At 44.2% G+C, this 24,714-nt stretch overlaps 1 protein-coding gene across 2 annotated transcripts in view; it reads right to left on the bottom strand.

Annotated features, from left to right (window-relative positions):
- Positions 1-23,913, bottom strand: part of NAGA (alpha-N-acetylgalactosaminidase) — a 2,142,885-nt gene extending 2,118,972 nt beyond the window's left edge. Inside the window, exon 1 of one of the 2 annotated variants that reach the window (XM_069654391.1) lies at positions 23,705-23,913. The gene's annotated coding sequence lies outside the window, so the exon portion shown is untranslated. The remainder of the gene's footprint in view (positions 1-23,704) is intronic. The other variant, XM_069654390.1, reaches the window with a different exon arrangement.
- Between the last annotated feature and the right edge of the window lie 801 nt (positions 23,914-24,714).

Here is a 24,714-nt window from a genome sequence, read left to right as displayed (position 1 = left end):
AGTCCCCGCTACCGTGCAAACAGCCCATAGAGGCAAAGTGGCCTCCGGGGGAGCCCGTTCCTACCTCTACCAGAAAGCAAGGAAAGGGAATAAGGAAACAGGTCTTCATAGACTGAGATAGAAGAAAAAGTCTACAGAAGAATCCTCTGACTCATCTTCGAAATCCGCAGGTGAGGAGGGGGCATTGAATACCTGTGCTGAATCTCCTGACAGTCCAACAGTTTGTGAGAATTGTACTGAGCAGCTCAGTTATGGTGTACTGGAGGAGCTAAAATAAAGATAGGGAATCAACAACTGAATGCAGTAGAGGGCAGCCCCCCACTTAAAACTAAGTAGAGAAATTCGTATATGGACTAATTTGGTGTTGTAATTATGTGAAAATGGTATTCATAATGTTAGTATATACTAGTAGTCAAAAGGGCGTCGTGTTTATAAGGTCGAAAATGTCATTATCATGATGTGGTAAGGTGGCAAGGAACAGAATGGATAAATAAGGTTTTCTGTACACAGACAGAAAAGTGCTCTGAGCAATGCCTTTTACTAAAAATGCATGTAACTGAAAATGTGGCTAAAATGAGAGAAATTAAGTAATGATTCAGAGTGTGTAGAATGAGGTAACTATAAAGTTGAAACAGTCAAAGATACCATGCTTTCAGAGATTTGACAAATGGGCAGAAACCAGACATTTAATTAGGCCATGTCTGCAAAACGTGTCTAAAGGGTCCAGCTGCATCAACCATAATTGGGCAGAGCACCAGGGAAAAGTAAGGATGTGCGCAGATTGTATTTCATTTTTTAAGGTTTAGTTCAATTAAAAAATAATTGCCCGGTGAGCTAATGCTTAACAATGAGTTTGCCTAGACCTGTATAGGGAGAGTGGGGGCAGGATGCTCCCTCTGAGAGCTATAAGAGGGAGCTCTGTTTTGAGCCTGGGGTGGTTGAGTCAGTTTACTTGACCACAACGCTGGTTGTGCTCTGTGTCAGCATGGCATAAAATAAAACTTGATGAATTTTGCCAAATCCTTGAGTTGTCTCTATTTATTGGTGTTGGAGTATGTGAATCCAGCACCCCATCCACCTCAACGTGCAGCTATCTTGTCTGTAGGTACTCGAGGGCGAGCTCTGATCCCATGGGCCCGTCAGAGGTCACTCGGACCTCGATTACACTTGGTAGCAAGAGGATGGTTGTGACCATCAATTATTGATTATTGACACCTATCGACCATCGACAAGGAGTAACTCTAGGTCTTCAGCAATATCACAAGTCCTTCGCCATTTCGGCTGAGTAGACTGTGAAGCTCCCCGTAGACAATGGTAGTGTAATTGAGACTGCAGTCGGGGCCTGAAGGGACCCGTTTTATAAACATATGCCTTCCCATTCCTACGGGCAGCTGACCAGACGAAAACCTGAAGAAGGCGGTGATCACGAGGGTCGGGAGACGAACGGTGGGAAAGGTGAGTGAAGAAGCAGAAAAATTGCTATGAGTTAAGCATCTTAAAAGAGCCAGGACATGACGATCAAGACTAAGAGACTAAGGGGAGCCATACTGTTTTGCCCAAGATAGAATTTGTGTAAAGTGGATAGAAAATAAGATAGGGATGGGGCAGACTGCAACTGCCCTAGCCGATAGAGACAGGGACACGGGGAGGAAGAACAATATGGCAGAAAGGGGAACATATATATATATATATATAGTAGTTTTTCAGGGAAAGAGAACAATGGCAGTCCAGATTTGGGAACAAACCAAAAACATTAACAGCATTTAAAAATCAATAACAAGAGTAAAATATTCATGAGGGTGCAGACATGCTTGCAACCGACCAGAGTCGTGTCTGACTTCCTCACGTCGTGTTATGTTGTGTGTCTAATTGTTGTATGTTATGGCTGTTCATGTGGTTCATTTTATGGCATAACTGTGTGTGCACTGTAAAAACATTAGAATTAGTATAAAAACGATGTTTTAAGCTAAATTAAAAAATTGGCGTCAAACCAAGGTTTTGAAGTTGCGAAAAAATTACATTAAGATAGGTCAGATGCTATGATTTAAGGCATACAAATTCGTGGTAATTTCATCTAAAAAAAAGTGAAACAGTTCCGAGATAAGTGTAAAAAGCTGTTGCACTGTAAGCCATCACACAAAATTAAAACTAGCAGCTATGGAGTTAAATTTGCGATTACCTCGTAGTAGACAAGATAACTGATGAATCGTGCTAAGAACGATAGTTTTTCGCATTTAAATGACAAAGTTATAAGTGATTTAAAGGGGCTGTTCATTGTGTGCGGGCACTGAAACTGCGCAGAGTTGACATCTTTAGAAAATTAATTTGAAAGATATAGGCACGGTTGTTTTGTAGATTGGGAAAACATAAATTATGTTTGTAGGAACACGAGACAAGGAGAGAAGAGTGATGCTGTGCTTAGACTACAGTTTTTGTTAAAGAGGAATGCGGTGTACAAACATTGTTGAATAAAGTCAGAGAAAACTGTTTAAAAAGCACATAGTTAAAAACCATCTGAGGTTTAACACAGGGTTGCTATGTACAAATTGAAGTGGGCAGACTAGCACACGAATAGCAATTGTGTTTTTCGTTTTAAGCAAGGCGAGAGCTCAAATGAGGGGACCTCTGGCCAGGAATGCACAATGCAGAAGTGTCCTTTTGAATGTAGAGGTTGTCTTTGCGCCTAAATTCAAGGGATGTTGATAAGAATGTTGTGCTTGTGTATAAACCGCTTTGTTAGAATGTTTTGTGTGGGATTGCATGTCGTGGTTTGAAAGATAGTGGGTTTTATATTTTAACATCAGAAGCAGCTGGTTGGAAAAACGCACAGTTGAAAACTAATCTGTCAGAGGATGACAAGAGAAATGAAACATGCTTGCATTATGGCCCACGAAAGTGAACGCAGTGATTTATCAAGAAAGGAATGCGCAAGGGCAGTCTTTGAGATAATAAGCACTGCGCGGCAAATGATCCTGTCTTGCAAAAGCTGTATTTATCGCACTCAAGCAAGTGTGGTAAGGAGACAGGCTAACAGCCGATATAATTGTGAGGTTATTTCAGTGATCTGGAAAATGCTCGAGTGAATGTGTCTTATACATTGCATTTATTTTTTTTGAAAATAAAGGGCATTACATGCAAAATTAATGTGTTGCACGATAGGACAGCCCCAGAAGTTGTCCGGTTGTGACTAAAAAGTTAACTGACACTAGGCTTTTGGAATGCAAGGAGAAAAATGACAAGATAAACGATTTGTTGGTCTAAATGATAAGACAATGAGGCTGTATGCCCAGGTAGCAAAGGCAGCTTTAGGACCATAGATGTGGCATTGGTTTAGCAGTCTCTTGTGGAAAATGTGTCAGCTGTGGTGTGATTCTAATAGGCACCTTTTCAGTGGTAGTCATTTAAACTTTTAGGCGCACATTAGCCCAGTGGCATTTATGGCGCGAGCGCAGAGGATGCAATGGTGCTAATGCAAGAATACATTGAACAAGAGAAGAATTAGCAAATGGATGGCATTTCTAGAGCCAGACTAGCTATTTATCATGAGGAAATTAGGAAGGGGCTTGATTGCATATGAATGCGTCCAGCCTGTTGAGGAAAGCAATGCAAGATTCTTTCATTTTTTAGTACTGGTGGGCGGGCATTCCAGCTTTAGGAGCCGGATGACTAAAGCTAGACCCCAGTTGTGGAGTTTTAAAGATAGGCGAATATATATATAGATTGGTCTGACTTGTAGGGTCTGGTGGACTAACAAGAGTGATTCATTCTGATAAGGATGAAAAGGCGCGGACAAAAATACATCTTGTGTGCTGCCAATGAGTTTAACAGAGTAATAAATTAGTTTACTGATAGCCTGTGCGCTCTCTCCTGTCTTATGAGAGGCATCTGTATGGGAATATTCAGTATTGCCTAAAGGCCTTATTCTCTGTGATACATACTTATGCTGCCTTACAACATTCAAGATAAGCATGTTTACGCCTTTTTGAGTCCTCTACCCTATCCATTCCTGCTACAATCAGATTGATAAACAAGTAGCATTTGAAGGCCAACATTAGCAATATACGAAGAGGTTACTTCTCTTCTAGTATAGAAACAAGATACTTTTTATCAAATAGCATCCGGGAAGATATGCAGCCTATAGTATTAATGAAGGACTGTATGTAAAAAAGGTAGATATAACCCAGAATAGGCAGAGACCTGACATTAGCCGCCTCAGTGAATGCAAAAGTGCTCAAGCATGGATAGAGTAGACCGTAAGGAAGGAGAAAGCTGCACATAGCATAGCATGGATAGTGAAGGCAGATTAGAAGCTACCAGGAAGGTGTCTCTATCCAGACAGACTGAGAGTAGGAGTGGGACATGGTTTTCAAATAGTGTTGCCATTAGAGATCAAGGGAACAAGTGCCTTTGGTGTGCAGTATATCAATGCTCGCTATCATAGTGGAGCAACCCTATAGCCAGTGAAACTATAAGCGATGCTTTTATGAAGAACATAACCTGCGAATAAAATCACCCTGAAGGGCTGATGATTTTGAAAGGTTTAAGGACTGGCAATTTAATAAAAGATTAAATGAGATTCCCAGGATCACACAGTATTTAAGGGATGAAGCTGGGATTTGCGCCAATATTGCAATTCCTGCATTTGAACACTTTCTCTTCCAGCTCTTAACATGTACTAAAACAATCTAATTTTATAAAACTGACTTGCAAAGTACGCAAATCGTATTTCTAAACCTGACAATTTTAAAACCAAAATGTTACAGAAGGATGTTACACAATGTGGGAATGATTCTACCATCATTCTCTCCATTATCAAGGGAAGTACCAGCATGCAAAGAGGCAAACCTCACAGAAGGCAGCACAGTAATGCAAGGGATCCTATATGATTTGGCCAGGATCACTGTATCGTCTGCTGGCAAAGCCAGGATACATGCATGACGACTTTGGCTGCACAGTCTTGAATGTGCATACTTATTTACCCCTTGGACTACTAGTTTATGCACATCCTTGGAAGGGATTGCTTAGGTTTTAAGAATGCCCCATCTGAACAAACTAATTCTGGACCTTCACCATACGAATGACATTTTAGTTGTATAGCAACCCTTATCTGGTGCAGGATCAGTGCTGTTAATAGCTCCTCTTGTGCTGCAAAACCAAGTAAATATGCAGGTATGTTTATAAACTTCACACTTAGGGACGGTTCAGCTAGCCTTGCTGGAATGTTCCCTTCTAATCTTTCATATGAACACATATCTCTGCAATGAGTGCTGAACACACTGAGCTAACGTCTGAACCATCGTGGATGACTATGGATTTCAACTTTGGCTATTGCACGTGATCAGCAACATTCCCATAGGAAGGAAATAACGCTACAAAATTGTGCTACACAAACTATGTATTCCACAGTGAAAACAGGAAGCACAACATGATTAATTAATCAAGGCAGAATGTACTTGTCAAAACAGACATGCAATAGGTTTAGAGCTTCAGCATCATGGAATAAAATCTCCTGGCGTGTACTATTTAAGCTTGGTGAACAATGGAATCTTACATTAGATCAGGCAGCCTTGTTGGGCCCTGGGCAAGAGCCCCGTTTACCCTCCCATAAAAACGTCTCTGGTGCCTACTGTAGTCTGGCAAGAAATGAGCGATTCTCAGTAGAAAGGAAAGGTTTGAATGCGTGAAAAAAAAAACTTTTACTTATTCATGCATTAGAATTCATGGAGCACACAGAAGCCCTTGGACATCGTGCTGCTATTATCAAGAAGGGGCTTGCAGATTACAATAAAATGGCATACACAAGGGGCTGCATGGCAAAGCTTCGCCTGTAGTTATAGGACAGATAAACATATATTGTGATTACAATGAATGAACTACATGCTTAGCACACACAGGATAGAGTAGAGATTGAGTAAAACACAGCATAGAGGTTAATTTAGCAACAAGGCGATGAGTATAAACACAGCTAGGGGAACTGATAGGGGTAGGTTATCAAACTAGGGTTGAGGGGTTTTGAAAAAATTAAGGAGGGATGGTTCTGCGCTAAGTTCGCTAGAGAAAGTATTCCATGGTTTGGGGACAAGACGGGGGAGCTTAGCCCTGTGGCATTAGCTCCTTTGGTTAATGGGACTTGTAGTTGAGTGACAAGGTGACTTTGTTTGGGTCAGGCTGAACTGACCCTAGTAACAGCATCAGTTAGATATACTGGTGCTGTATGAGACATCCATCCGTGATTTTAAAATTAGCCTTTCCTCCACGGGTATCCAGTGAGCAGCTCGTCTGGTGTAAGTAATGTGTATTCTTTTAAAGAATACTGAGAGTTGCACACAGCATCACTCCGCACTGTTAGAGCCTGTGAAGGCTTTGTAAGATGCCTGCGAGGATGATAGTGTAGTAATACAATTTAACACTGATAATGACGCGATAAATGAATGAGAAGGTTTTGTAAGTATTGCGGGGAAAGAAAAGGGCCGGTGGCATTAGTAGGTGGGGTAGTGAAAAGGAAGCAATGGCACTCAAATGATATGTGCAACAAAACAGAATGTAGCATGTAATCTGACATGGCATGAACAAGGGTGAGTGGAGGCAACGCTCACAAGGGTTGTTTCACAGCTACAGAAATAGTGTTGGAATTGAAGGAGATATTGATGAACGTCATGAGATGAGAAGCAAGTGATTTTACATGTGGGTTTTTAACTAACATACGGGCAGGAGCAGGCATCGTCCTGTAGCTGAATGGTCCATTGCCATTCATGTTTTCTATTATTTTGATTTAGAATACCCTCTGAAGTTGAAGGGGGTACTGGATCCTCTGTGACCTACCTTTGGAGAATTTCAAGGATAGCACAAATGTATTAAAGGGGGTTTCTGGGGTGCTCTTAAAGGTCCTTCTTTCAGGAGCTCCACCGTGAGTGATAGGACAGTATGAATGGTGTTATACCAGGGGTGGTATTTTAAAAAATTTTAGGCCTTGACGGCCAGAGTGGAGGACATTTTTAAATATGGAAAACCTCTCTATGATTTGAGACGATTAGTTGAGATTCTGGAATTATAGGATTCAGACGGATGAAGAAAGGTTTTGAAAGACAAAGCATGAAAGCACAATGACAGTGTTTAGGTTACCAAGGAAAGCATGTTTGTTTATTTAGGACATGCCCTAGTTAGACACAAGCACTATTTTGAAGGCATGAAAGCGGCAGAAGGCCAATGAGATTGGTTGGGTGAAAAGTAAAAGATTTTATTATTTTTGCAGCATGGTAAATATACCCAGTGGTATCACCTGGTGGAGAAATAATGAAATATTTTAGAAATTCGGGCGCAGGCCGCAAGTATTTATGAACATTTGCGAATGAGAGGTAGAGACAGATGTCCTCAAGGAAATTAGAGGCAGCCATACCATAGTGAAATATGGCAAATGATTAACCCTTTAAGTGCCATGGGTATTTCCCCCCAGTGCCAGGGGCTTTTTTGGTGATTTCGGTATGTGGCCATTCAATGCCTTGTAACTTTTTTGTTACATGAGATATCTCGGCTAAATGTGGCTCCTTTATTTCCCACATGTAGGCGGTCGTAACGCCACCCAGGAATCCTAGGTTGCTGTAGGGGGATGAGAGAAAATAAGCAAAAAGGGCGAACATTTTGGGGTTTTTCAAAAAATGCCAATAAAATGATGTACAAAGAAGCCTGTGGTTTTTTCCTTGTAAGAGCTAGGAACAAATGGTTTGCTGTGCCGAGTTCCCCAATTTCCTGGCTTTCAAGAACAGGTTGAGTGGAAACAAAATAAAATTATTTTGATGTGGTTATCAACTGTTTTGTGAGAGGTAGGAGATTTTGGCCATTTTTGCCAATTGGACATGCATGGACGGAACGGAAGAAAAGGGTAGGAAAGCCGAATTGGAGGACAGAAAGGCATATATTTCTGAAAAGTAGACAAAATTCCAAGTTTAGGAAGGGGTTATTTGCGTAGGTCAGGCAACAACTAGGTAGGGGAAAATGCCATAGATTGGGGGAAAAGCGGGAAAATGACAGAAAAAAAGTTATGTGTTGGACATGGTTGGCTTGGTACGGCAATGACTTCTATGAATTTTGAGAAAAGAAAAGCAATGCTCCGCTACATTCCCCCGACTCTTGCAGTTAGGAAAGCATACATTTTTTGTAGTGTTTTACAAAACAAGCAATACCAAAAGCCAAACACTGAGCCATGGTACACAGGAGTTTTATGCTCACGGCCTGAACAGACGCACTTAGCATGTGTAAATCGGGAAAACCAATGTGGTGAGGAACAGTAAGCATCCATTTTTTGAAAGAGCACAGGCAGACCTTTTCAAGGGTAGGTGACTTGTGCAGGTTACAAAAGTGTATGGTGCCTAAAGCGGCGACTAAATGTAGGTCACATTTGGGAAATTAAAGGGTTGTGTGACAAAGGGCACCAGCAAATGGGTGAAAACGTTATGAAAACCACACAAACAACAAATGTTGCACCTTCCTGTGTTCCCACAGGTGTCGCGATGAAAATGGTACCTCACATGTGTGGGTGCACCTACCTGGGCGCCAAGGGGAAAGCCTAAAACACAGGTAACCCCAAGTCTGTTTCGCCACTTGAATTTGACACTTTCTCCAGACAAGCACAACATGCAGATATGGGCCTTGGGTGTCCAAGCCACCAAGGAAAGCAGGGAACCCCATGCATTTCCAAAAAGAGGACACCCGTGGGAATCCGCAGAGGTATGATTTGCGCAAATCAGCCCAGAATGTATTACCCAGACACCCCCGCAAAGTCTGCAATGTGAGGAAAAAACTGCATTTTCTGCACATTTCACTCGGCGCACCCATCGAAACACGCCGCCAACAACACATGGCCTACCGTCCCGCGTTCCCACAGGTGTCCCGATGAAAACGGTACTTCACATGTGTTACCTGGGCGCCAAGGGGAAAGCCTAAAACACAGGTAACACTAAGTCTGTTTCGACACCTGAATTTGACACTTCCTCCAGGCAAGCAAACATACAGATATGGGCCTTGGGTGTCCAAGCCACCAAGGAAAACAGGGAACCCCATGCATTTCCGAAAAGTGGACAACGGTGGGAATCCGCAGAGGTATGATTTGCACAAATCGGCCTAGAATTTATTACCCAGACACCCACGCAAAGTCCGAAATGTGGGGAAAAAACGCATTTTCCGCACATTTCACTCGGCGCACCAATCGAAACACGCTGCCAACAACACATGGCCTACCGTCCTGCGTTTCCACTGGTGTCCCGATGAAAACGGTACCTCACATGTGTGGGTGCACCTACCTGGGTGCCAAGGGGAAAGCCTAAAACAGAGGTAACCCCATGTCTGTTTTGACACCTGAATTTGACACTTTCTCCAGACAAGCACAACATACAGATATGGGCCTCGGGTGTCCAGGCCACCAAGGAAAACAGGGAACCCCACGCATTTCCGAAAAGAGGACACCCGTGGGAATCCGCAGAGGTATGATTTGTGAAAATCGGCCCAGAATGTATTACCCAGAGAGGCCCGCAAAGTCCGAAATGTGGGAAAAAAACACATTTTCCACAAATTTCACTCGGCACACCCATCGAAACACGCCGCCAACAACACATGGCCTACAGTCCCGCGTTCCCACAGGTATCCCGATGAAAACGGTACCTCACATGTGTGGGTGCACCTACCTGGGCGCCAAGGGGAAAGCCTAAAGCACAGGTAACCCCAAGTCTGTTTCGACACCTGAATTTGACACTTTCTCCAGACAAGCACAACATACAGATTTGGGCCTAGGGTGTCGAAGCCAGCAAGGAAAACAGGGAACCCCATGCATTTCCCAAAAGAGGACACCCGTGGGAATCCACAGAGGTATGTCTTGCGCATATTGCCCCAGTTTTTATTAGCCACAATCCCCGACAAAGTGTGATATTTGGTGGGAAAAAAACACAATGTTCACTTTGTCTGGGGTGGTGGTAATAAATTCTGGGCCGCTTCGCGCAAGTCAGACCTCTGTGCATTCCCACGGGTGTCCTCTTTTGGGAAATGCATGGGGTTCCCTGTTTTCCTTGCTGGCTTCGACACCCTGGGCACAAATCTTTAGGTTGCCCACAGGAACAAATTGTGCTGTGGCGAAAGGCTTGGGGTTACCAGCGAGTTACCCTTTTCCTTTTGCGCCCCCAGTAGGTGCACCCACACATGTGAGGTACCTTTTTCGTCAGGACACCTGTGGGAACGCGAGAAGGTATGACATCTGCTGTTGGCGACGTGTTTCGGTGAGTGGACACAGGGAAATGTCTCTGAAATTGGCTGGAAATGAAGACAATTCTCAGGCATTTTGCTCTGGCCACCCACCGAAACACACCACCAACAACACATGGCCTACCTTCCCGCATCCCCACACGTGTCCTGATGAAAACGGTACCTCACATGTGTGGGTGTACCTACCGGGGGCACAAAAGGAAAAGGGTAACCCACTGGTAACCCCAAGCCTTTCGCCACTGACCATTTTGTTCATGTGGGCAACCTACAGATTTAGGCCTAGAGTGTCAAAGCCAGCAAGGAAATCAGGGAACCCCATGCATTTCCCAAAAGAGGACACCCGTGGGAATCCACACATGGCCGAATTGGAGGGGCGGCCCATCTCATGTAGCCCTCCCCAGGGGCAGATAAGGGGGGGGCTGTCCTGCACTCCTCCCTAGGCTCTGGCGTCCGGTCTTAGGAGCAGATATCTGGTCCCAGAGAGGGCTGCATGACATGGCACCCACTCCATTGTGGCTGGGGGGCAGGGGGTCAACGCCCCATCCCATTAGAAAATTCCCAGACCCTTTGGGGTGCCCCACAGCCCCCCTTGAAAAGCGTTCCACCATTTTCACTTTTTTCCTTTGTTAACCCAACTCCCCTTGGTGTAGAGAGGCACATTGATGTGCCAATCTGGCCCCGGAGTGCCCAAACCTTACTGCCCCACCCACTGGGGGGCCTGTCCCACCATTTTTGGGGGCCCCCTCCCCCCTCACCCCAAATGGGTGGCGGGGGGCAACTCATGCAGGCCTCCCTGGGTCTCCTACAAACAGCTGCGTGAGGTACACCCCCCTCCATTTGGGGTGGGGGGAGAGGGTCCCCAAAAATGGTGGGACAGGCCCCCCAGTGGGTGGGACAGTAAGGTTTGGGCACCCCGGCACCAGATTGGCACACCACGGGCCCCTCTGCGCCAACGCAAGTTTTGTAAACAAAAAAAAAAGGAAAAGGTACACTACACTTTAGGGCGGGCTGAGGGGCACCCTAAACCGCCAGGTAATTTTCTAATGTACAGGGGGGTGACCCTCTAGCCCCCCCACACTAAATGCAGGGGGGTCATCACATTCAGCCCTCCCTGGAGTCAGATGCCCCATTCCTAGGAGCAGATATCTGCCCCCAGGGAGGGCTACAAGGGGTGCACTGATATCCCCTTGGGGAAAGGGGGAGAGGGCCACTCCCATTTCTGTAAAATATATCCCTGGTGGCTAGTGGCCCGCCCCATCACACCCAAAATGTGTGATGGGGCGGGCCACTAGCCACTAGCCATTCCCATTTTCATTTTATTTTTTTGTTTTGCCCCCTTCCCTCGGGGCATATGATCAGCAATCTGCCCCCAGGGGGGGCCTAACCTGCCGGCTCCATCATTTGGGGGGCCTGCACACTCATTCCTGTTAGCCCCCCCCAATTGGATGGGGGGGGCACCTCATGTACTCCTGCCTGGGGCCATAAATTTGCCCCCAGGGAGGGCTACAAGGGGTGGCCCCCCTTTCCACTTGGTGTGGGAGGGGGAGGGCCACCACCATTTCATGGGGGCAAAATAATCCCAGGCCCCCCACCCCGTTCTATTTATTTTTTATTTTATTTTCCTTTTTGCCCCCTTCCCTGGGGGCAGATGATCAGCCATCTGCCCCCAGGGTTGTGCATATATGTGCCCCCATGCTTCGGGGTCAGGGGGGAGAGGGCTGCTTACTTGAAGCAGCTCCCCTTCCCCCCACGTCACAAACATTTCCATGGTGGTCCAGTGGGTTGCTGGTCATGGATCGAGCGCTCTGCGCTGATCCGTGACCAGCAATGCGTCATATACGTGGTGTCCTTGGAAAGGGGAGAACCTCCCCTTTCCAAGGACACCACTTTTTCCTATATCTCTGGTGGCCTAGTGGGCCCCAGGGCCCCAAACCCCTCCCACCTCCCCCGCCTTTTATTTTTTATTTTTTACCCCTGGGGGCAGTGATCATCTGCCCCCATGGGTCTCCAGCGCTGTGGCCCCATGCTTTGGGGCCACGGGGGGAAGGGGGCCGCTTACCTAGTAAGCAGCCCCTCTCCCTCTGCATCACAAACAGATCTCTATTGATCCTGTGACATTGCTGCTCACGGATCGGGCGCAAGCAGAAATGCCACACAATGGGTATCTCCCCTTTCCAACGATACCCGCCTCGATCTCCGGCTTGAAATACAACCGGAGATGGAGGCTGACAAAGAAGGGCACTCACCTTCTTTCTTCACTGCAGCAGCCGAAAATGGCTGCTGCAGTGATTTTACTTACAGTTTCACGCCGACGTGCTTTATGCACGCCGACGTGAAATTGAAGGTAATCCAGCCCCCTTGCAGTGGCCCGGGGGTTGGATTACAGTTTTGAGCGATTCCTGCTTTTCAGGGATCGCTCAAAACAAAGTGCCAAAAAGGACGAGATATCTCATCCTTGGCACTGCCCATGCACTTTCAAGGATAAGATACCTCGTCCTTAGCACTAGAGGCAGCCATAACATAGGGAAATATGCAAATGATTAAGAAGCAAGCAGAATGAAATGAGGATTGTGAAGGACAGTAGTGGTTCAAGTGAAAGGTTACCGGGATAGACACCCAAGAGAAAACAGAGGTTACCGGGATAGAAACCCGAGAGAAAATAGAGGTTACCGGGATAGACACCCGAGAGAAAACAGAGGTTACCGGGATAGGCACCCAAGAGAAAATAGACGTTACCGGGATAGACACCCGAGAGAAAACAGAGGTTACCGGGATAGACACCCGATAGAAAACAGAGGTTACCGGGATAGACACCCGAGAGAAAACAGAGGTTACCGGGATAGACACCTGATAAAAAATAGAGGTTACCGGGATAGACACCCGAGCGAAAACAGAGGATACCAGGGCAGACACCTGAGAAGAGAGAGGATACCAGGACAGGCACCTGAGAAAGAGAGAGGATTCGCCTTATTCCTGCGCTTTAATATAGCGGTCAGAAGAAACGTGAACTCAGAGCCCACATATTAGGGGACGACTAGGCTACGACCACGTTTAAAGACGTTGTTAAGGGGGTTCGTTTAAACTCCATGTCGGGGTACATGTTAGAAGGCAGAGATATTTGTGTCCAGCTGGTGTTTGTCTAGTCTGTCAAGTGTATGTTATACGTGTTCCCTTGTGTGTCACATGTAAGGAGTTTTGTTGTTTTGATGTGTAGAACTGATTAGGGTTTTACGCGATTCTGTAATTGAGAGGAAATCGCACATGAATTTATGCTTTTGAGTAAATTGGTGATACAAAAATTCTGGCGGGAAAAGATTGGATTGGAGCTTGCAGTATTTGGTGCTCGCTCATATTGTTGGGAGTGGTGAAATGCGTGAAAGTATTGTTAGAAGCAGAGTTCAAGCATGGAAGAGATTACCCCACTTGCTCACTTATGCAAACAATTGCCTAAACATGCACCCAAGCTTAAGAAATGTCGCACCGAGTGGGTTAAAGGTACCGGCCACAAGATGTTTACGCCGTGGCCACAAAATGGGTCTTTATCTGATGCCGTTTTACAACACGTGGCAACTTACTTGCATGCCACATATACAAGCAAGAAGTTAGAAAACGCTGTGCTGTTCTCAAATTGTGAAAAATATAAGAAAAAGGAAAGGAGGAAGAGCCTCCAGCAGCTTGGATACTAAATATATGCACTGAGGGGGGTGAGACGCCTACCGCGACACCTGCCCCGCCTGAAACAGGAACCGAGGGAAGTAAGCCTGAGGGACTCTACCCATTAAGAGAGCTAAGGCAACCAGGAGGCACAATAACCCTGCATATGAGTCACCTACGTACAGTAGTGACGACAGTAAAGGGAAGGATCAGGATAAGAATACTACCTCCGCAGTCCTGAGGGACAAGGAGAGACACGATGATGAAAGAAAGGATCAGGCACAGGTTAGTACACCTCTCGATAAAGAGAGAGAGGGAAAGAAATGGAAAGGAAGTGAAGACAGAACTGATGAGATAGCATTTGCAAAAAACGAATGGATGGGTGGACAAATCTCATTGAAACTCGATGGGAAAGGAAGTGATGATGTGAGATCTAAAGAGAGGTCAGATGAGGCACTGAGAAAGAAGAAAGAGAAGGAGTTAAGGGATGGAAGGATAAGAAGGAAAGATAGGCTGAGGCGAGAACAGCTATATCGTGAAGAGCAAGAAAAGCAGCTCGATCGCAAACCAGAGAGCAGCCTATGAACAAGACAGACAAAAACAGCAAAGGTTAGAAGAAAAGCAAAGAGTACGTGAAAGAAGGGATGAGGCAGTTCGAAGGACAGATGAACATAGAAATAAAGGGAAAAGGAAGAAGATAGGGTCAGAGAAGAGGCGAGGAAGCGCAAAAGGATTGGATACAGGAATAAATAAATAAATAAATAAATCAGGAAAGGATGAAAGTGATTGGTTATCTTGAATAAAAGATGGATAAAGGAAAAAAATGAAAAAGGGAACAATTGGGCAAATGAATAAAAGGATAAGGGATAAACTCAAAAGCATAAAACGGACAAAAAAGCAAAAAAGTGGAAAACAAATAGCACTTATGAGGTTTCCTGGCCAGCAGCAAAAAGGAGCGTTGGGCAATAAAAGGCATCAGAGACCATGAAAACCAAGAAAAGGAGTATGGATGACAAAAAATTGGGTCAGTTAAACAAAGGAAAATCACACAAGCCATTTTAAGAAAATATAGTGAGGTAAGTAAAAAACAACTTTTGATTGCCTGTAACGATTTTGATTTATTTTACAGATAAAGCTATGGACCTCTTGCGTGGAAGCACAAGAAATTGTCTGCATGGCCTTAAAATTAGGGATCAAAAGAAGAAGGTGAGTACTAGTTCACGCTACAAGGGTGTGGACACACAATTGATCAGCACTAAAGGTAAGAGGATCCAGGTGAGTAACAGGAAAAAGGTAGTAAGAGATGTCTTCAAAAGTTAGCTGTTTTTCCCAAGATAGGAACAATCATGTGCGGAAAGGGTAGAAAATAGATGACAACATGGCCATTTCAGACAACCACAGAAAACAGAAGTAAAATTGAAGGTGAGTAATCATTTTCATGTTCATAATGCCAAAATGATTGTTATGATAGGTGTATGCAATCATTAGAAGAGGCAAACATTGATGGGAACAATAAAAATGGAGGCACGTAGTAAGAATTGGTGCCATAGTCTTGGAAGACAGGGGTAGGTTAGATCAAGTTAGACAGGGACGGTGTGCAGCGAAACGCATCTGTTTTATCTCCATAGGATGAACACATGCATAGACCATGGTCCAACTAACGACAAGAAAAGAATAGGAAGAATGGCTGCTGAGCTGAGGAAGAATGTGCAGCTAACCAGCAAGAATGTGCAGTTAAGCTGAGCAAAGAACCAAGCTGAAACTAAGTATCCCGCGGGGTGGTTGGAAAATAGTTGTTTATGTGCACCAACAAATAGGGAAGAATAATCCAGAGAAATGTTTTTGATAGCAGAAGAGGAGGAAGGGGGTTGAAGTTGGGAAGAAAACCTGACCCCTCGCCAGTGCCCAAATTACTTTTGTGTCTATTTTGACTTTCTACAGACGACGGGGATCCCCAAGGACGTTTCCATCATCTACTCTGGACGTGCCTAGAAGACCAGAAAAGAAGAAGGCGTCTTTCTTTAATTGTTTTTGTCTCCTTAGGTTGCCTGTGGCACCCCGGAAGGGGAAAAATCAATGCGAAAAAGAGAGGTTAAGGAAATGGGTTGGTAGGAAATGTGTTAAAATAGAAGAGACATGTTTAATTTACAAAAGAAACTCATTCCGTTTTATATTACAGGCATGCGTCGAGGGACCTGTATGCCTTGGGAAATTAACATCGAACCACGTGAGAAAAGAGGGTGGTCGTAGAGAAACCCAGTGAAAGCCTGACGCTGAATTGTGTCTGCAAAGAGACTCCCCCAACCCTGCGTCGCCATGCTGAAACGTCCCCTCTTTTGGACTCATTGGACAATGAATTCTTTTGAAAGAGAGACACTCTAGTAAAATTGAACTTCTTTTAAAAAGAAAAGAAAACACAATGGACTCCTGGTCTAAGCATCAAAGAAACCTGGAAGATCGACTGTGAAAGCAGCTCAAAGGAAAGGACAAAGGCGACAGGACACAGACGGTCCACCAAAGCCAAACTAAAAACGAGTAATGTGGAAGATATGGAAGAAGGAAGAGTGTGGAAAAGAGGGAAAGACACAGCGAGAACAATATTTTTATGCATGGGCAGAAAAGAAGATCAAGGAGAGATTGTATATTGTTGGGGTGGGAGTTGCAGACAAGGTATGGCATACAAAGAGACAATGGGCCTCATTACGACTCCGGCGCTAAACCATGGTGCTATTAGCACCATGGTCCATGCCGGGGTCCGCCATGGTGAATGGCGGAATTACCACCCCATTCCAAGGTTGGCGGGGCGGTAATTCCCCATTCACCATGGGCCCTTCCCCATTCCCATTTTTGCCCCATAGGGCTCAATGGGAATGGGGAAGGCGCTAAGTATCGTACCTCAAATTGTGGCACCGTACTTAGCACCAAGGTCCCTTTGCGGCACCCTACTTTAACGGCTGATAAAACCAGCCGTTAAGGTCGGGTCCCGCAAAGGGACCTCGTAATTAGGCGCTAATAGGTTAATGGCACCGCAGCCTTTTGCAGCACCATTAACCCATTAGCGCCTGGGTCGTAATGAGGCCCAATGGGCTAATGGGTTACCTCAAAGCTTGACCAAACCTCTCGAGTCTCACATTGGCTGTGAAATTATCTAAGGCACACATGTGTTGTTCAAAGAATAACAATACGGTAGTATGTGCCATATTGTAAGAATGTGTTAGGATGTGTTTAGATAAGTGATTAAGGAGAGTAAACACGGATGTGGTTAAAGGTTATTGTTTTACAAACAACTTTAAAAACGGGGGAATGTACTGGAGGAGTCGAAATAAAGATAGGGAATCAACAACTGAATGCAGCGGAGGGCAGCCCCCCACTTAAAACTAAGTAGAGATATTTGTATGGACTAATTTGGTGTTTTAATTATGTGAAAATGGTATTCATAATGTTAGTATATACTAGTAGTCAAAAGGGCGTTGTGTTTATAAGGTCAAAAATTTAATTATCATGATGTGGTAAGGTGGCAATGCACAGAATGGATAAATAAGGTTTTCTGTACACAGACAGAAAAGTGCTCTGACCAATGCCTTTTACTGAAAATGCATGTAACTGGAAATGTGGCTAAAATGAGAGAAATTAAGTAATGATTCAGAGTGTGTAGAATGAGGTAACTCTAAAGTTGAAACAGTCAAAGATACCATGCTTTCAGAGATTTGACGAATGGGCAGAAACCAGACATTTAATTAGGCCATGTCTGGAAAACTTGTCTAAAGGGTCCAGCTGCATCAACCATAATTGGGCAGAGCACCGGGGAAAAGTAAGGATGTGCGCAGATTTATTTCATTTTTGAAAGTTTAGTTCAATTAAAAAATAATTGCCGGGTGATCTAATGCTTAACGATGAGTTTGCCTAGACCTGTATAGGGAGAGTGGAGGCAGGATGCTCCCTCTGATAGCTATAAGAGGGAGCTCCGTTTTGAGCCTGGGGTGGTTGAGTCTGTGTACTTGACCACGACACTGGTTGTGCTCTGTGTCAGCATGGCATGAAAAAAAAACTTGATGAACTTAACAGTCTCTTTGCCAAATCCTTGAGTTTTCTCTATTTATTGGTGTTGGGAGTATGTGAATCCAGCACCCCATCCACCTCAAGGTGCAGCCATCTTGTCATAAGGTACTCGAGGGCGAGCTCTGATCCCATGAGCCCTGTCAGAGGTCACTCGGACCTCGATTACACTGGTCTCCCTGTTGAGGCGATACAGTCACCAACTGGGTGTCAGTGAGGGTCCAGGGTGAGGGCCTGACCCTGGGGACCGGTGCACGCCTTGCATAGGCTCTCCTCATCCTCCTCTTCCTCCTCCCCACCACCTGTACTCCCTGTGCCCTGGCCGGATTGTCCTGCATCTCTACTTCCAGGGACAGCATGAGCAGCTGCCTGTCCCAGCTTTCAGCAAATAATGGCAGCATGGTGTTGGAAAAAGTGATTGGGGTAGGGCTGTGCTTTAAGTAGCCCTCTGGAGTGCATGAGGTGCACCCGTGGCTTCATTTCTGGCACCTGTGTTCATTTACCCCCAGCTGAATGCTGGAGGTAAATCTCGGCTGTACTAGCGCCAATTTTCAGCGCAAATACTGCTGTGCCTGGACTTGTGATACAGCTGTAAAAGCGCTTTTTGTTGTCGGTGCTAATAACGCCACCTGTAATAGCACCGGCTGTAATAGTGCTGGCTATAATAGCACTGGTTCAATTTGTGGCTGGCGGTATTTGCGCCAACTGGTGATCCGGCAGAGCGGTATTGGTTGCGCTAATTCCGTTATCGCCACATTTAAGGGTTACCACCCAACTCGTGATGAGGCCCCTTGAAGTCTAAATCGACAAAAGTGAAAATAGCATTGTTGAAGTGGGACTTGTCAAATATAGTGGATACATTCCACAAGTTTCCTTCACTGGCTCATCTGTCTATGGAACATAAAAAGAGAGTAGCTGTTGCATATTACTTGAATTTATTCCTGAATCGCTACCACAGAGACATCATTAGGCACTTCAGATGGAACCTGTTATATGCGAAGAAGATACTTCTGAGATGCAGAACAATTGAAGCGAAGGAGGCGTTCTGTCATTTCTGTGGCTGTAAGGACAATTTAGGAACACTGAGACACCTTCTGATTGACTGCAATGCACTTTGTTAATTGAGATTGTTTTATGTTAGGAAATTAGGACAAGACCTAAATTGTATTAATGTTGATTTTATTTGGAACAAATGTCTAACGGCCCACCCAACCTTAGTTGGTCTTGCACTGTCAGGATTTGTGAATTATCTGGGACTGGACCTACATGATAAGAAGGGTCAGGGTGTTGGCCAGAAGGCAGAATTACGTGGGTTTTAGCTGCTTTGAAATCTATGAAATGATATGCGAGGTAATTTTTGGATGAATTATGCAGCTTTTTTCTTTTTGTGTTTACTACAAAATAGAATTATTGTATTAAGTGAATTACAGTAAGATTCTGTTTCATTTTGTTTACGCTTTTGATGTTTGATGAATTTTGTAAAGGTGTGGAATAAACCAAATACAAATATAAAAATAAATACTATGCAAGTTACAAGGGCAGTTCCAGGGGCACACAGTACAGGTCAGACTTGAAGAAACAAACAAAAATGAGTGTATGGGGAAAAAGGACAAGATTATAACAAGTGTGCTGTAAGACCACAGATGTATATAGAAGGTACAATGTGCTGGGACAAAAAGTGGTTGAAGGGGTGAGCTGTATTCAAAGCAGAGGGACAGGTAGGGTATGCAGAAGATGTCATAAAGAAAGTAGATAAAAAAATTGAGCAATGTATCGGCATCACATTAGCAGATTGACGAGCTTGCAACAACATGCACAACCAATAAAAACACAGAAACTAACTAGATCTTCATTTTGTTTCAGGGGCGACCAACGCGTACCTGTGGCTCAACATATTAGGCGCAATAAGACTATCATCATGCTGGTACTATGTGATGGAACGGCAACAGTGAGGGATGATTTTTAGCAGTGTAGAACCAAAGTCTACTTTCATCTACCACCATCTTCGGATGGTGTGTGCTCCCTAGTGACCCTTCATGCCCCAGTACTCCTTATCCCGGAAAAACACCTTTCACTGCCAAACAGTCTCCCTGTTAAAGCCCCAGTCCCCTGCAGTGCCGCTAACAGTGCAAGGAGAGAACAACCCACAGCCATTGTCGCGATGATGGAGGTTGAACTATTTTAACGAGGAAGCCGACAAAGCCCCTGGAGAAGACGCCCAACCAATACCAACACTTCATGAAAACTGAACTGTTCTTTGCATCTTATTTGGCACCTGGAATACAAGCAGACACAATGCTGAAGATCATTAGGCAGAACTTGGTCCAGCTTCAAAATCGTACGGTACTTGACCTCATGGCAGCTATAGAGGGAGGGGTCTGCAGAAAGTTTGGAACATGTTGCACATATGTGCCTCCTAATGATAAAGATATTGTCGCTCTAAGCATAGCAATAAAAGCTCTACACCATCTAAAGATAAGTATAGAAGAGGGAGGAGGGGTTAATAAAGAACAAGACTGGTTAGCTGAGATATTTTCAAGGATGCCAAACTTACTAACAAACATAGTGCTTCTACTAATTCTCATCATCTTAATTTTGATTTGGAGCCTATATTAAATAATAGTGGTTTGTTGTGTGTCTGTGGCAATAATGTAGTTATGTGCGGTTAAGGTAAGAGATACTACTTCTCCTTGGAAATATGAGAATACCCAGACAGACAAGGCAGTATTAAAACCAAAGACCAAGATGGCCTCTGCATACACGTGCAAACTTATTGCAGCCTGCCGACCGTTTCTTACCACCCCGAACAGTGTCACACTAGCTAGAACTCTCATTATGGCTAAAATTGATTATTGTAGTGCTCTTTACTTAGGTACTAGCCAAGAGAACATGAACAAACTCCAAACAACCCAGAACAATGCCATACGAGCTGCCCTTAACATCACCCGCAACCACCACATTTCAGAATCCAGAACTAACCTAAAGTGGCTACCTGTCAAGCAGAGAATCTCACTAAAAACACTTGCCTTCACGCACAAATGCTTGGCTAACAAGGCCCCTATCTACCTCTGCATTCGGCTGTCTCGCCATTCGACCGCCAGACCTTTAAGAACTGTCCAGACTCACTGTCTATCGATCCCTAGGTTTAAACTTCAAAAAGCGGGGGGCACTAGCTTCCCTGTCCTAGCCTCAAAGCTATGGAACTCCCTCCCTGCTACAATCAGAGCTGAAGACTCTTTCAACACATTCAAGGTCAAAACTAAATCTTGGCTTTTTGACCAGCACTAAGACATGCTCTGCGCCCTTGTCTTACATACTCTGGCCCGCCGACCTCCGTTACTACTTCTGCACACCCTATGGGTATATCCACTGTTAAGCCTAGCGGCACTGTAATCACTGTAATATATGTAGTTAGAAACACTGTTAATATTCTGTTTATGTACTTTTTGTCTGTATATATGCATTATTGTAACTTTGCACAAATTGCGCCCTGATGCCTCCGGGCCTGATGGCTTGCGCGTTATAAATAAAACAAATACAAATACAAATACCGGCAGCAGCAGCAGAGCTACCGGAGATACGGTTATGCTGAAAAGCAGCGTTCTTTGATCCAGATCACAGAGTGACGTTGCCGAGTGAATGCAAAGCCGCAGGAAACGCTGAAGGAATGTCTGCAAAGTGAAGGAGGCCATCCCAGAGAGAACCCTTTGTTGCAGAAACATGTCACAGGTCAGAGACGCAACAAACTACCAGTGAGTCTGCCCAGAGCTGTTGGGTACCCTGGGTGTACCGACAGGCATGTAAGCAAATAAATGAAATACAAATATTTTAATACGACCAGATAAAGTGCAAAGGCAAAACTTGAACAAATCCCCATGTATAAGATATCAATATGGGGAAAATTGGAGCAAGTGTTAACCAAGCAAACACATATTTAATGAGATAAAGGAAGCGACAAATCTTGAACAAGCCCCCATGTATGAGATGTCAATGTGGGGAAAGTAGGAGCAAGTATTACCTTCAGCAAATAAATAGAAACACAGTGAATTGATACAACTGTGGTACAATAAAAAACAGTGAAACTGATAAAGAATATTCCTGGTGAAAGGAATACATCAGGCAGTGCACATTTGGGGAGGGAAGATACCTGGCAGAGAAGTATTTCAGGGGATGAGCAAAACCCCGGAAAGGGATTCCTGGCAGGCGAGTATACCAGCCCATACACCATAGAACTTAAAGTTACAAGACATTGGGGGAAGATACCTGGCAGGAGAGTACACCAGGGAATCTGAAGAACCCACTAAAGGATGCCAGGATGCTGGCAGGGGAGTATACCAGGAGATCCACTGAAATTATATAAAGACATGTATTTATTTTGCAAAACACCTGGCAGAAAATCTGGGAAATACTTAGAAGAGATCTTGTTGGATAAATGTACCAGATATTTCAAATTGTGAAGTTGAACAAAGACTTTTCTTTATACTGAGACAAATTACCTGGCCGACAGGTACTCTGCGAAATCTGAAGAACACACAAGAGGATTCCTGATTTTAAAAAAGCATCAAGTAATACACAAAAGCTATAAAAAGGAATCCTAATATGGAATCTCTCACCTAGATAAGATACTTTTGTGAATCCAGTAGAAAGAGCTGAATGTAATGGAACATATCGTTTATACAAGAACTTTATGAACTGAGTATAAAGAATCACACAAACTGTTGTTTGAAAGAGAACATTTTTGTCATCCTCAAGAAACTTGCTCAAAAGAGACACTTTTGCCATTCACTCTAAATATCCAGGGGAAGGGAATCACCCTTTTGGATCAAATGATTTATCCTTGGAAAAGACTGTTTCTGTTGGATTTATTTATTTACTTGTATTAGTACCAACTTTTGCCAAATATAGATCAGAGATATTTCCTTACCATCTTTGTTGTACATTTCTAGTGTGAGGATCTGTTTAGAAAGTTTCAGACACAAGGACAGTTTATACGTTTCACGACTTGACACAGACTGATCTTTAGTTTTAGTTTTCTGGGTAGGGAATTTGCCTAAGGTTTGGGATAGAATAATCTTCATCCAACCCTTTTTGTATTAAAAAAGACGTCTGATAATGAAAATATCAGAACTTTGTGTCCTCCTCTCATTTCTGACCCCTCACAAAGTGAAAGAATGTGTGCTCTATATACATAGGTTATAGAAAGATGTCCTGCTCCAGTCATGCCATTCCTATCCTCCTCATTTCCCTTATTCACAAGCATTCATCATCCCTGCTTCATGTCTTGTCATCTCTTTCTGCAGTGATTACTAATTGTGCAGCCACTCTATGTCTTCCCACCCACTTACAGTAATTTAGCTCTCCCGACCCACAAATTCGAGAATCCCACGCCAGAGGGACAAGAGAAGCTCCAAGGTTTCAATCCTCCCACAATTACCCCTGCCATAATGCTCCATGCAGCATTTGATATGGGCATGGCAGATATAGTGAATGTGTCCCAATAGTATGCAGTGGATATGGTTCATAAAGGACACAGTCACTGAATTGTAGCCACCATGGACCTAGACAATAAAGATACATTAAATGCAAAAGTCGCATTGTTATGAGGCAGCCTGGTCAATGCTGATTTGCCCAATGTCAGTCTCCAGAAGCCATGAAAGAATGTTGAATGGGGTAATTCAGGATGACATGGGTGCTCCCCTTGAAAGCAGATGAAACAATAACTAAAGGAGTAATGAGTTACACTCACATGTGTCCACGGCAGTAGGCTGTGGGGGTAGTAGTACACCCCTCACCTTGGTGTCTGGTCTGGTAATGTGTGGCTAAACATTGCTGCTGGTGTCCTCATTGAAGACTGTGTTGGCCCTTTTCGGAGGGGCGGATGGAAGTGCCCCTCACCTTGGGTCTTCTGGCTGGGTGTGGACCTGGATCAGTCTTGGTAAGTTCCAGCAACAGGGTGATGTCACAGTGGCTCGGCCACAGAACCGTGTTCTAATGGCTGCCTGCGTTCCATGATGTCACTTTCCTGCCTCAGACACTGCCCTGGGATAACTGGGCAGGACTATATGGCCAAAGGTTATACCTAGCACAAACACACTGCATGCATCTCTAGATTACTGAATTATGAGATGAATTCCCCTTTAAACCCAATAGATCATCCTCCCTCCTTACCATAATCAATGCCAAAGATCCTGACCACATTGTAAGTACAATCAATTGTGCAGCAGTTTCCATCTAGGAGCACCCAATAACCATTCCCTCCTATTGAGTGAAGTTGCTCAAGCTCTTTTGTTTTTGTGGGTAATGTCTGCAAAGCACCACTGTAGTAGTATCTTGTCTCCCTTAAGTAAAACATTTGGTGTCCTGGAATTTTGAAAAAGACGTAAAATGTATTGGGGATCAAAACGTAAACAGTGCTGTATGTGACTATGTATATGCACTGAGCAAACCAGCTTTGCTAAGTTCAGCCACAAATCCTCCTCATTGAGTACTCTGTGATGTTCTGGCAAAACACACTCACCCAGCCATATTTACTAAAACAAGAGTATGTGATCATTAAGAGCTCAGTAGATTTCTTTGATGGAAAACTGCTGGTGGTATTTCTGCAAATCCCCCATGCTGGGTTTATCACTGGCGGTAGTGGTATTTCTGGAATATCACTGGCGGTGTTGTAGAAATACAACTGCCACCAGTGGTAACCTCTGAAACAAATAATTATTGTATGTCCATTTACACCTTCAATGTGATGGCAGAAATGGA

This window comes from Ambystoma mexicanum, chromosome 3q (assembly GCF_040938575.1).
Source record: "Ambystoma mexicanum isolate Mex_15411 chromosome 3q, UKY_AmexF1_1, whole genome shotgun sequence".
Lineage (NCBI taxonomy): Eukaryota > Metazoa > Chordata > Amphibia > Caudata > Ambystomatidae > Ambystoma > Ambystoma mexicanum.
The sequence above is the reverse complement of the archived record's forward strand: the minus strand, read 5'-3'. Positions and strand labels throughout refer to the sequence as shown.